This window comes from Odocoileus virginianus, chromosome 9 (genome assembly GCF_023699985.2).
Source record: "Odocoileus virginianus isolate 20LAN1187 ecotype Illinois chromosome 9, Ovbor_1.2, whole genome shotgun sequence".
Classification (NCBI taxonomy): Eukaryota; Metazoa; Chordata; class Mammalia; order Artiodactyla; family Cervidae; genus Odocoileus; species Odocoileus virginianus.
The window spans coordinates 72563412-72574703 of record NC_069682.1 but is presented as its reverse complement, the minus strand read 5'-3'; the positions used below and the strand labels follow the sequence as shown (position 1 = coordinate 72574703).

The 11292-nt window shown below is 52.9% G+C and overlaps 1 non-coding gene across 1 annotated transcript; it reads left to right on the top strand.

The window, feature by feature from the left end:
- The first annotated feature begins 2074 nt into the window (after window positions 1–2074).
- TRNAE-UUC (transfer RNA glutamic acid (anticodon UUC)) lies at window positions 2075–2147 on the top strand. Its single transcript has one exon. It is a non-coding gene; the product is annotated as a tRNA-Glu (tRNA).
- Window positions 2148–11292: the final 9145 nt, after the last annotated feature.

Sequence of the window (11292 nt, the reverse complement as noted above, 5' to 3'; positions counted from 1 at the left end):
TTCTTTATAGTCCAACTCTCAAATCCATACGTGACTACTGGAAAAACCATAGCCTTGACTAGACGGACCTTTGTTGGCAAAGTAACGTCTCTGCTCTTTAATGTGCTGTCTAGGTTGGTCATAACTTTCCTGCCAAGGAGGAAGTGTCTTTTAATTTCATGGCTGCAATCACCATCTGCAATGATTTTGGAGCCCCCAAAATAAAGTCAGCCACTGTTTCCCCATCTATTTGCCATGAAGTGATGGGACAGGATGCCATGATCTTAGTTTTCTGAATGTTGAGCTGTACGCCTACTTTTTCACTCTCCTCTTTCACTTTCATCAAGAGGCTCTTTAGTTCTTCTTCACTTTCTGCCATAAGGGTGGTGTCATCTGCATATCTGAGGTTATTGATATTTCTCCTGGCAATCTTGATTCCAGCTTGTGCTTCTTCCAGCCCAGCGTTTCTCATGATGTACTCTGCATATAAGTTAAATAAGCAGGGTGACAATATACAGCCTTGACATACTCCTTTTCCTATTTGGAACCAGTCTATCTATTGTTCCATGTCCAGTTTTAACTGTTGCTTCCTGACCTGCATACACACATACAGGGCTATGGGTCTTCGTGGTTTGGATGAAAATCACGTGAGAGTGTGTTTTTACTAATCTGACGCTGCACAGCTCTTAGAATTGAAGGGTCTGGTCATTATCAGTCAAATCAGCCCTTCCTGAGAGACATTGCAGGGTGATTGCTGGTAGGTTTCAAATTTTCTCTGTTATCACAAAGCCCTACATTTACAAGCACTTCTGAAACCCCAACCAGGAGCAGTGGTCTGAAACAGCCAAACTCCTGTTTTCTAAATTTGGAAAAGTGCAGTTCTCAGTCTGAAGCTTCTAGGTCCTGAGCCCTCTCATTGCTGGCTTCTCGAGTCATGCTCCCTCAGTCGCTACTTCTTGCATTTCTTCATCAAACATCTCTGATGCGGCTGACCAGGGGCTAAATGCCAGTAGACCAAGATGAAGACTCCCGAGACCCCAGTTGGCTTGTGGCCGGGTGGGGGAGGCAGACAGCCGGCCGGTCCACTTCCTAATGGGCCAATATGAATGATTTCTGGGTGGGCAGTGAGCACCCAGTCTGGGACCAGTTCAGAAGCCCTTGGAAGTCACAGAGAGGAGTCTCTGTCTTTCTGTAGATGCTGGGAAGATTCTTGAGTGGGAGAGTGGCAGGATCACGTCCTGCCACTGAGCCCTGGTGGCTCAGACGTAAAAGCGGCTGCTTACAATGCGGGAGACCCGGGTTCGATTCCTCGTTCAGGAAGATCCCGTGGAGAAGGAAATGGTAACCCACTCCAGTACTCTTGCCTGGAAAATCCCATGGATAGAGGAACCTGGTGGGCTACAGACCATGGGGTCACAAAGAGTCGGACACGACTGAGAGACTTCACTTTCTCTCACTTTCACTTTCTAGGTTTATTTGTCTGGCTACATATGAATTCATCCATCCCTCCATCCATGCAACAGATATTTACTGAGTGTCTACTCTGGGCTACACACGGCTCTGGGTACCTGGCTTCCATCTACAGCACCAAGCAAGGCAGACATGAATCCCTGCCTTCACGGAACCAACTTTCTAGGGAGGAAGGATGAGTGGACAGTCAACAAGTGAGCAAATAAATGACTGAGTTCTGGATCTGCTCAGAGCTGGGAAAAAAATGACAGGGAGGTGGGGTTGAGAATGACCAGGACCCATGGTGGGGCTGTTTCAATTGGATGGTCCGGCAAGAGACCCCTGAGAAAGATGATTCCCCTGGGGTTTAAAAGAAAGGCAGTTAATGACAAGACCCGGGGAAAGAGAGTCGCAGGGAGAGGAAAGAGGAAGTGCAAGGGCTCCGAGGCAGCAGAGAATTTGGCTTGTTGGAAAAGGTAGAAGGAAGCCCGAACAGCTGAAGGGGAGGGGAGGAGGCAAAGGCGGGGCCTTGCCGGCTGTGTGAGAGCTGGGATAATCGCCAAAGTCCAGCCAGGAGCCACTGGAAGGTTTCGGCAGGCGGGTGACACGTCTGGATTTTCATTTCTGAAAGTTCCCTCTCGGGGATTCCCTGGTGGTCCAGTGGTTAGGACTCTGCAGTTTCACTGCTGAGGGCCCAGGTTCAATCCCTGGTCAGGGAACTAAGATCCCACAAGCTGTGAAGCATGGCCAAAAACATTTTTTAAAAAAAATACAAGTTCCTCTGGCTTGCTATGGGGAACGGAGAGGGCAGCAGGGAGACCAGCAAGGGGGCTGCAGGTGAGGGTGGTCGTGGCTTGGATTAAGGCGGTGGCGGTGGAGGTGGACAGAAGAGGACGATTCAGGACCCCTTTTGGAGGTGGTGGTGGTGAGGGGCGGGGAGGGATCCAGAGCGACGTCTAACTTTGGAGCCTGAGCTGTTGGGGGGTGTTTGAGGAGCAGAGACTGCATGTTGGGGGGGGGGGGGGGTGGCAGAGAAATAGTGTTTGGAGAGACGCATGATGTCTTTTTAGGATATTTCAGGCTGGCAATTAGATATGCAAGTCCAGAGCCTGGGAGGCAGCAGGATGCCGACGGAAACGTGAGATTCATCACGCGTGTTTACTGAAGGCCGCAGAATGGGTGAGGTCACCCAGGCATGGGGTGGACCACCGCTGGCAGGGGATCCGGGAGCATGGATGCCATGCTCAGACTTGGCAGCAAGGATCGTAACGTCAGGGCCATTTTGGGGGCATGGAGGGTGGAAGCCTGGCTGGGGGACAGCAAGGAGGGGGTGTGGACATGGGCCAGGGAGTGCGGACGCTCATCAGGTGTAAGGGATGGGGATGAGGGAGAGGGTGCTCATGGGAAGATGCTGGGGTCGAGGGAAGGCATTTTATGCTTTTTAACGTAAGAGGTCCTGGGAGGGGGGGAACCTGAGGCTGCATCTACCCCATGACCTAGTGGGGGTGATTTTATCCCTATTTCACAGAAGACGCCGAAGCACAGAGGGGTTTGGTAACTTGTCTAAGGACCCACAGCTAAAGCAGAGGACTTGAACCCAGCAGACTGACCCAGATGCTTTCTTCTGCCATATCAGTCATTTGGCAGGTCCCTTCCAGAAACCCTTCCTCTTATCGGCCTGTGGGGAACATCCTTTACCCTTCCCACCTGCCCTCCTGAGGCTGCCCTCTGGACCCACTTCTGTAACCACAGGCCCCATCCTGGGGACTTCACAGTCAATTGTCCTGTATGCTGCTCTCACTATCCCAGTGCTACAGGTGGGGAAACTGAGGCAAGGAGCAGGGCGACCTGCCCCAGGCTGGAAAGCAGGAGATCTGGGTCAAACCCAGTGTGTCTGATCCAGAAAACCACGCTCCCCTAATGGCCTTCATACTTAGTCCTACCACGACCGGCCTCCTGCTATCAACACCGGGGTCCCCCAGGGCCTCACTGTAAGGTCAGTCCTGTTTTTCACCCTGTTTTATTAATTTATTTATTTAATATTTATTTATTTGTTTGCATCAGGTCATAGTGGCGGCATTCAAACTCTTAGTTGCGGCGTGCAAAATCTAGGTCCCTGACTAGGGATGGAACCCAAGCCTCCTGCGATAGGAGCCACTGGCCCCGCGGGGTCGTCCCGGTGGCTCACCCCATGTTAGAGGTGAGGGAACTGAAGCCCGGAGACTGGGATGATGTGGCCAAGCTCACTCAGCTGGGGGGCAGGGGGTGGGGGCTGGACTTACAATGGGGCCATGGGACCTCAAAGCCTTCACAGGACCGCCCCGTGTGTCCAGGTGACGGAGCTGCATGAGTTTCTCTCCCCCACCCGGGGAAACCTGAATCTCCTGGGAAGCTCCCGACTTTCAGATGTTGCCAGCCAGGGCTTCCTGGGAACTGACAAGCGGGAGCCGCCCTCTTGGGCTGCCCCAGGTCCTTCCCATCTGGCCGTGAATGAGCCTTTGTGTGGCAGGTCTAGCCCAGCCCCTGTCCACACCACACAGCTTCCTGATGACTCAAGGGCCCCTAGCCAGCTGCCTTGCCTGGCCAGGGAGCCCACCCCCCAGATGAGCAGACAGGCCTGCTCGAAGTCAGGTGCTAGGGCCTGAGCAGTGCCTCGGGGGGTCTTTGCAAATGCTATTGCCTCTGTCAGGAACCAGCCCCTTCTCATCCTTCAAGTCACAACTCAAAGCCACCATTCCAAAGAGAGGCCCTTCCTGACCATCTGGCTTACCAGAACATGTGCTCTAAGAGGGCAGGGATTCGCTATGCAAAGAAATTAACATTTTGATAAAACCCTTTCTGCTAGTGATACATGGGGTAAAAATATTCAGGCAATTGGGTAGAGAGTGTCTGGAACAGGGGGTGGTGATAGCTGAGCAGAGACTGGATGGAACGGAGCAGCCCTGTCAATATCTGGTGGGAAGAGAGTTCCAGACACAGGAAACAGCAAGTGCAAAGGTCCTGTGGCAGGAATATGCAGATGAGTGGGAGGAGCTTCAAGGAGGCCAGTATGTCCAGCACAGAGTGGCTAAGTGAAGAGCAGGGGTAGATTTTTCCCTCTAGGGCATGACCTGGCAATGTCTGAAGACAATTTTGGTGGCCACACAAGGGAGTTAATATTCCCTTGTGGCTCAACTGGTAAAGAACCTGCCTGCAATGCAGGAGACCTGGGTTCGATCCCTGAGTGGGGAAGATCCCCTGGAGAAGGGAAAGGCTCCCGGCTCCAGTATTCTGGCCTGGAGAATTCCACAGACTGTATAGTCCCTGGGGCCGCAAAGAGTTGGACACGACTGAGCGATTTTCACTTTCACTAGGGAGTAAGGTTATGCGGCTGACATTGAGTGAGTGGAGGCCAGAGACGCCTCAACGCACCGGACCCCTCAGACCACAGAGGCCTCGTCCAGACGCGGCTAGTTGAGAGAGGCTGGCCTGAGCGGGGCGGGCGGAGCGGACAGTTTCCCGCTGAGCGCAGCCTCGGGTCCGCCTGCTGTGCGCTGGCGCCACCTGCTGGTCGGATGACACGCCGCACCAGCTTCCGGAGGCGCCGAGTCGTCCGGTCACAGGGACACCAATGACACCCATGCCGTGCTTGCGGGGGACTCGCAGTGTGCCGGGTCAGTGCAGGATATTTTATTCCGATGAGCTCAGCCTCCACATCCCCACAACAGGCAGCTCTGAGCAGACGCGCCCGCCCCGGAACCCCTCCCCGGAAGCTCAGGGAGTCGGTCGTCCCCACCCCCTGTCACCCCCGCGTGCGTCTCCTGCTCAGAACATGGCTCCCACTTCCCGTTCGCAGAGAAAGCCAAAGTCCCTAGGTGGCTCCAAAGGCCCCCGCCCGCCTCCTGAAAGTCAAAGCGCACTGCAGCCTGCTTTCCCCTCCTTCTCACTCTATTTTTTTATATACAGCAAGAATTACCCAGTGGCATATATTTGGCTTATTTATCTTGCCCATCTCCTCTAGGTGAACAGCTCCCTGGGGGCAGGAGCTGTCTGTTCGTTCACTGGTCTCTCTCTGACGCCCAGCCCCAGGCCTGGTCCACAGTAGGTGTGCAACAAACATTTGTTGAATGAATGGATGGGGATGGATCTGCCCAACCTTTCCCTCCCGGCACTAGGAACTTTGTGGGTTTTAATCTCACCTCCGTCATCAAGGCTGTGTGACCTTGGTCAGGCTCATTAGCCTCTCTGGGCCTCAGCTTCCTAAGAATAAAAACAGTACCTTCCTCACTGCATTCTGAAAGCATTCCTCTACAAGTGTTGACAACAGAGTGGCACCCAGTGAGTGCTTCATAAGGGGGCAGTCCTGTGCCTCAGACCCCATTCCTGGCCTCCATGCCCCTCCCCTGCCCACCCCGAAGGGGAAGGCTCCGAGTCTCAGCCTCCTTCTTTAGTCCTCTGCACACAGTAGGTGCTCCTTAAATGCAGGTGTTGAGAGAAGGACGCTGATGATTGAGGAGGGCCTCCTGTTTGCCATGCACTATGAGACAAGCTCTCCTGCTCTGGTTTACGGGTGAAGAAACTGAGGCTTCCACAGCGGCAGAAGCAGGACCTGTCCCTCAGAGCTGGCGAGGCGACCTCCTTCCATCAGCTTCCACCCAGCTCTGAGGGTGCAGTGTTAGTTGCTCAGTCGTGTCCGACTCTGCAATCCCATGGAGTGTAGCCCGCCAGGCTCCTCTGTCCATGGGATTCTCCAGGCAGGAATCCTGAAGTGGGTAGCCATTCCCTTCTCCAGGGGATCTTCCCGACCCAGGGATTGAACCTGGGTCCCCTGCATTGCAGGCAGGTTCTTCACTGTCTGAACCACCAGGGTGAAGTCTGGGATCTTTGGGGGCAGAGGAAAGGCATGTCATTCTGAGGAGTGACCAGCAGGGGGCAGCAGACATCTGGCTTCCTTTGCAACTTCCAGCCTCTCTGGGTCTGCACCGTCCTGAGAGGCAGCCCTCCTTACATTTCCTACCCTAAGCACCTCACTAGCCTCGCCCTAGTCCCAGCCCTGATCTGAGAGGTCACTTCTACTGAGAGATATCTTTCTCCTGCCCTGCACTGAGCAGTGTGCTCAGAGCTTCCCACCTGCTTTAACCCTTATGGCAGTCAGAATGAGGTGGCTTCGGTTATCGCCCCGTTATTCAGAAGCGGTAACTGAGGCCAGAGAGCTGAGGTCGTTGGCCAGAGGCAGTGCTGTTCCGCAATGCATGTTCGGTGCATGGAGGCAGATCGCACGCCTTTGGATCATAAGCCATGACTGTGCGTATCAGATATTTGCATGGTCTCCTTTGGGGAAGGGGTGAGGGCTTCTGCTGAAGAAAGGGAGGCCGATATTATGCCCAAGAGAGAATTATTTGTTTATAGTGTTCATGGATCCTCCATACGAGAAAATAGAGAACTGAGGAGCTGGGATGGCCCTGAGAGAGGAAGCTTGGCCCAGCCTCGGGGGATGCTCCAGGCAGGGCAGGAAGCCTGCCTGATTTTCCCAGGAGGAGCAAAGGTACCCACCTGGAAGCAGCAGGATGTTTCAGGCTGAAGGGACCATGTGCACAAAAGCCCCGGAGTGGCTCAAGGAACCTCAACAGCCAAGTGTGGCTGAAAGAGCATCAAGAAGATGGGGTGGGGGGGAGTCAGGAGCAGGTGCAGAGATGTCAGGGCGCAATTCATGGAGGCCGAGAGGCAGGGATGGACCCAAGACATGCAGGGTGCCGTGGGGTCCCAGAAGGCACCCCCCACCTCCTGCGGGAACCTCAAAGGACTGCCAGTGGCCCCCTTTGACAGATGGGGAAGCTGAGGCTCAGAGGTGGTGAGGAGCCGGGAGCAGCAAGGGAGCTTTGCCTTGAAGTACGCAGAGCAGCTGATTGAAGAGAATCCTTGTGCGGAAAACTCCTGCCTCTCTGGGACTCGACGCCCCACGTGACTTAGAACAGCCCACAGGCCTCAAGTCTCCCAGCAGCTTGACCTCAGCCCCAAAGCCTTCTCCTCTGTTCATCCAACCTGCCCCGCCCTGGGCCTTGCAGCCAGAGTCCACGCATCCAGGGTGGGATGGGCGATCCAGGGGACAGAGCCCAACTGTCCCTCTCACCTTCTGCACCTTCCTAACAGAGCCCCCCAAGGCGGGTATAGAGCTGGCGCTCAGCCAGACCTCCAGAGCCTGGCTGGCAGGAGCTCAGCATCCAGTGTTTGGTCTCGTTTTGTTGTTTTTAATAGAAAAATGTTCCCTGCACCACCAACTCTTTCCTGGGCAGGGTTTGGAAACCATCTCCAGATGGGGAATAATTTTAGGGGAGAGGAACGGCTAAAATTACGGGCCAGTTTGCCGCCAGCTCCCACCGGGACAAGCCAGCCTTGGCCCTGGAACTTTCCGGAGGTGGGACAACCGGGTCTGAGTCGGGGAAAGAAGGGAGGGTGGATCACTGAGGCTGGGTGAGCTGCGGTCTGGTCACAGGGGCGCCCTGGGGAAGCTTCTCGACTACTGCGTTCGGAGGCTGCCCACCCACACCAGGCTCCTCACCCATCCTTATTCTTCACGGACATCCCTATCAAGCATCCGAAATTGACTGCCATTTTGCAGGAAACGCCGAGGCTAGAGTGTGTTGTGTTGCAATCAGCCCCAGGGAAACTGGCGGGCCAGACGGCCCAGGCTCTGCCACAGATAAACCATGAGGAAAAGAAACAAATGGCAGGGGAAGCAGACATTGAAAGACTGAACAGATATCAGTTTTGTTTTGGCCTCGCTGGCTTGCAGCATCTTAGTTTCCCCTCTGCAGGGATCGAACCAGGGCCCTCAGCTATGAAAGTACAGACTCCTAACCCCTGGACCACCAGGGAATTCCTCATCAAAATTTTTTTTTTCTAATGGGCAAGACAAAATATAGCCTAGGGATACATGCAGAAGTGATAAAACTATAAAAAAAACACAAACGTTGACTCTAGAAGTCAGGGTCCTTCTGGAAGGAGGGAGGGGCTGTCCCTGCGTGGGACAGGGCTCCTGTGGGGGCTTCTGCCGTAACTGGCCAAGTTCTCTTCTTCACCTGGAGATGGTCAGAGGGAAGTCCAGTTGCCTTATCAGAATCATGAAGGTATGTGTTTGCACTGTGTGGTTTTCTCTATCTATGTTTTATTAAAAGAAAAAAAAAAGATTGAAGGGAAAGATTGAAGGCGGGAGGAGAAGAGGACAACAGAGGATGAGATGGCTGGATGGCATCACCGACTCGATGGACATGATTTTGAGCAAACTCCTGGAGTTGGTGATGGACGCCAGGGAGGCCTGGCGTGCTGCGGTTCATGGGGTTGCAAAGAGTCAGACACGACTGAGTGACTGAACTGAAAAAAAAAAACAAAAAACTTTTTTTTTAATGGAAATGTCCCCATGCAGATCAAGGAAGGTAGGCTTGGCGGAATGGAGTGGCTTTCCCGGGGGTGAGAGCTGAGATCAGAGCCCAGCCTGTAATCCAAGCCAAGGGTCTGTGCCGAGGCCTGGGGGTGAGACAGACTCACTCCTGCCCCACAGTGCTGGGAGGCTGAGCAGTGGGGCTGGTCAGGAGTCTCTCCCACCGGGAGACCCAGAGATTCTGGATAAAACGAGGCACGGAGCCTTGTAAGGGGATGACTGGGCTGGCAGAATTGGAGGGAAACACCTCCTCAGGGGCCACTGGCTGGTGGCGGTCTAGTCGCTAAGTCAAGTCCGACTCTCGCTGCCCCACGGACTGTAGCCTGCCAGCCTCCTCTGTCCGCGGGACATCCTAGGCAAGAACACCGGAGTGGGTAACCATTTCCTTCTCCGGGGTATAGTTCCCTGTGTGACACGGACCTTGTTCATTTCATCTTTTTTAACCTGAGAGATTCTGTCCTCAATCTTGATAGTTTTTGAGGAGTACAGGCTAGTTATTGAAATAATTATTGATCATCATTAACATTTATTAGTGGTGTTCAGTTTGATCAGTTGATGGCTGGTGGGGGTGCTGAGGGCAGAAGCAGGGAAGCTGAGGAGAAGGCTTACGGCAGGTGTCCATGCGGTGATGGCAGGAGAGGTGCAGGTACTGAGGAAGGTTGGATTCGGGACTCTGCGGGGAAGGGACCTCCTTTTGGCTCAGAGGTGCATCCTGCCTGCCCACCTGTTTCTCCCATAAGCTGTGACTTGGGCAAGTTACTTCTTCTGTGACTTAGTTTTCTCATCTGTGAAATGGGGATGGTGGCCCCTCTCTAGAGGCGGTTATTAACACGTCTAAAACAACATGGCTTCTAGTAAGTGCTACAAAGCGTTGACTGCTGTTACTCATTATTAGAATCTCATCATCTCCCTCCAAACTTCCCAGCAGTGAATCCAGCCTCCAGAACTCCGTGTAAACCTGGAGTTTGACTCTTGAAACTGAGTTTCTTTTCCATGAAATTTGCTCTGACCCCGAAGGTCCCAGCCCCTAAAATACAGGACTCCTCTTGCTCCGTGACCCCCATCACTGAGTTTCTGACCCTGACTCCAGTCTCCCCTGTCCTGACGGGGACCGGCACGTTGGCGTCCACTGGACGTGGGATCACGGCACTTCCTTCCCTCTGCCCCTGCCTGCCTGCACACTTGTCCCTAATACTTGTCGCCACCGGCCACGTCACTGTCTCCACAGCCTGTCCAGGTCAACATCTTTCCTCCCCTTTATTACTACAAACACTTCCCTGCTCATATCTTGAGTTAAAAAGAAAGTGGTTGTATGTTTAACTTCAAGTCATGCCGCCTCTCATACAAGTTCAAACAATACAGAAGCATGTCAACATTTAAGTTGTCGTTCAGTCACTACGTTGTCTGACTCTTTGTGACCCCATGGACTGCAGCTCGCCAGGCTTCCCTGTCCTTCACCATCTCCCAGAGTTTGCTCAAATTCATGTCCATTGAGTCGATGATGCCATCCAACCATCTCATCCTCTGTCATCCCTTTCTCCTTCTGCCTTCAATCTTTCCCAGCATCAGGGTCTTTTCTAATGAGTCGGCTCTTCGCATCAGGTGGCCAAAGTATTGGAGATTCGGTCTCCATCAGTCCTTCCAATGAATATTCAGGACTGATTTCCTTTAGGATGGACTGGTTTGATCTCCTTGCAGTCCAAGGGACTTTCAAGGGTCTTCTCCAATACCACAGTTTAAGATCATATATTAAATCTGAAAAGTGGTCAATGGTAGTGATTTGTGTGTGTGTGTGTGTGTGTGTGTGTGTGTGTGTGAGGTGGGGCGGTACATCCATATATTTTCCTATAATTCCATTTTCCCACTTAATTTCCAGAGCCCAAATAGGGGTCAAGAACCATGAGAAGGTCCTCCTTTACTGGAATCTTGGTCAGGCTGCCACTTTTTACTCTTGTGTCAGTGTGTATCATCTTTTTAGATTCCACGCATACGCGGTATCATGTTTGTCTTTGTCTTAAATCCCACAGAAACTTACTTCACCCAGTATGACAATCTTTAGGTCCATCCAGTCACTGCAAGTGGTATTATTTCTTTCTTTTTTATGGCTGCATAATATTCCATCATATATATGTGCCGCACCTTCTCTATCCATGCATCCGTCAATGGACATTGAGGTTGCTTCCATGTCTTGGCTATTATGATAAACTTCTATTTTTATCAGGGTTCCTGGTAACTCAGCTGGTAAAGAATCCACCTGCAATGCAGGAGACCCTGGTTCGATTCCTGGGTCAGGAAGATCCACTGAAGAAGGGATAGGCTACCGACTCCAGTATTCTCAGGCTCCCCGGCGGCTTAGCTGGTAAAGAATCTGCTCGCAATGTGGGAGACCTGGGTTCGATCCCTGGGTTGGGAAGATCCCCTGGAGAAGGGAACAGCTACCCACTCCG